Raw genomic sequence first — 1,816 nt, 5'->3', positions numbered from 1 at the left:
CATTTAGCTGTTTGAATATTTATCCTAGTTGAAAGTATATTTTTTCTAGGAACTTTGAACTGAAAACTGAAATTATCATCGAATCCTTAAAATTAATTTAATGGGGTTTCATGAAAATTAAAACTTTCAATATTTATAGAAAACGCACCTTTTAGATTTGAGAATTTCCTTCTTCCACTTGCTGTTTTTAATAAAACCTGAAAAAACGTTTCTTGTGTTGTACAAAGGTAATAAAAAAGACCATAACTTCTTAGTAGCATTTTAATGGATATTTCCTACATATATTTTTTTAATGTTGACTGTTTATTGTACATTAAATTTTATTTAAAAAATGCGAAGTATACGTTTGCAGAATTTAAAAAAAAATATCTAACTCACTGAAAATGATCTTTTATGATAAGAAGTTTTTTTCATATTTCAAGAAAAGTGTGATTTCTGCTAATATCCATGAATTTTTAAATAAAAAAGATGAATTATCATAAAAAAAAAATTGAATTTCCATCCAAAAAAGATTTCAGTTTGACTTCACGGCATAAAATAAGAGTTTTAAATGAGAAAGAATTATTTTTTCATGAGAATAGTTGCATTTTCTATCCAAAAAGATACATTTTCAACAAAATAGTTGAATTTCTAACAAACAAAAAAAAAAGAATTTTAAATGAAATTATTAAATTTTAAACCAAACCATTGCCTTTTTGTCGAAAAAAATGCAATTTCTAGAAAAAAATATTAACTTTTAGAAATACAAATTTTTTATAAATAGTTGAACTTTCCATCAAAAACGATTATATTTTGACTTTTTAGCATCAAAATATGAGATTTTAAAATAATTCCATTGTCTATGAAACTAATAGAATTTTCAACCCAAAGGGACGAATCTTTAACACAAAAATTCTGCCGTGATTTAAAATGATACCGTTAGTTGCAAAAAAAAAATGAGTTTTTTATACCCAATTACGAAGTCACATACGGCCCAACATTGCTCCATAGTCGGCAAAAATATTGTCGAAGCTCGGCTGCCATTATCGCGCCAATGACGGAATGATAACTATGGCCTGCACTTGGCAGCCAAGGTTTGGCTGCCATTGTCGGCCCAACACTGGGTACCAGTATTGGACCAAACCTTGCTGCCATCGCCGCGCCATTGCCGCATTGATAACTATGGCCTTGAATTGGCAGCCAGGGCTTGGCTGCCATTGTCGGCCCAACACTGCGTACCAATACTGCTATAGTCTAAGGTCTAAGGATATGAAAAAAAAGATATTTAAAAAATAAATATTAATTGATAGCGAGTCCGGAAGCTCGCCGCAAATAGCTACATCTTCGTCGCTCCTCACGTTCTCCTCGTCCAGCTTCGGTTCTTCAAGTAGGTCTTCTTCGGCGATGACGAAGTTCTCGTTTGCAACAGGAAATCCTGTTTTTCCAAATCCAGTTCTAATTGTTTGTGCACTGACTTCTCGCCCCGCTTCCGCACACATCCCTAAAGCTTGCAAAAGCTCGATTTTTACCCGAATTTTGCTCGATGTTGCGTTTCCATTTAAGATTTCGCGTACTCAAATGGACCAATAGTGACTCTTGAAAAAATTGATGATCCTCTGGTCCATTGGCTGGAGAACAGACGCCGTGTTTGATGGCAGAAATACTACGTCGATATTTTGTAGTTCTGGGATTGAGCCATCGGCAGTGCAATTATCGATGAAAATTATAACTTTCCTTTTCTCTCTGGCAAACTTGCTATCTAACTTGAGAAGCCACTTCTCAAAAATATCGCGAGTCATCCATGCATTATTGTTTGACTCATACTCGCATAGCTTCG

General features: G+C 33.9%; 1 protein-coding gene across 4 annotated transcripts in view; it reads right to left on the bottom strand.

Moving 5' to 3' along the window:
- The window catches only part of LOC117173357, a 6,127-nt gene extending 5,912 nt beyond the window's left edge, over positions 1-215 (bottom strand). Inside the window, exon 1 of one of the 4 annotated variants that reach the window (XR_004467167.1) lies at positions 149-188. The gene's annotated coding sequence lies outside the window, so the exon portion shown is untranslated. Of the gene's footprint in view, positions 1-148 lie in introns of all 4 variants that reach the window. The other 3 variants (XM_033361873.1, XM_033361872.1, XM_033361871.1) reach the window with 3 other exon arrangements.
- Positions 216-1,816: the final 1,601 nt, after the last annotated feature.

This window comes from Belonocnema kinseyi, chromosome 5, assembly GCF_010883055.1.
Source record: "Belonocnema kinseyi isolate 2016_QV_RU_SX_M_011 chromosome 5, B_treatae_v1, whole genome shotgun sequence".
Classification (NCBI taxonomy): domain Eukaryota; kingdom Metazoa; phylum Arthropoda; class Insecta; order Hymenoptera; family Cynipidae; genus Belonocnema; species Belonocnema kinseyi.
The sequence above is the reverse complement of the archived record's forward strand: the minus strand, read 5'-3'. Positions and strand labels throughout refer to the sequence as shown.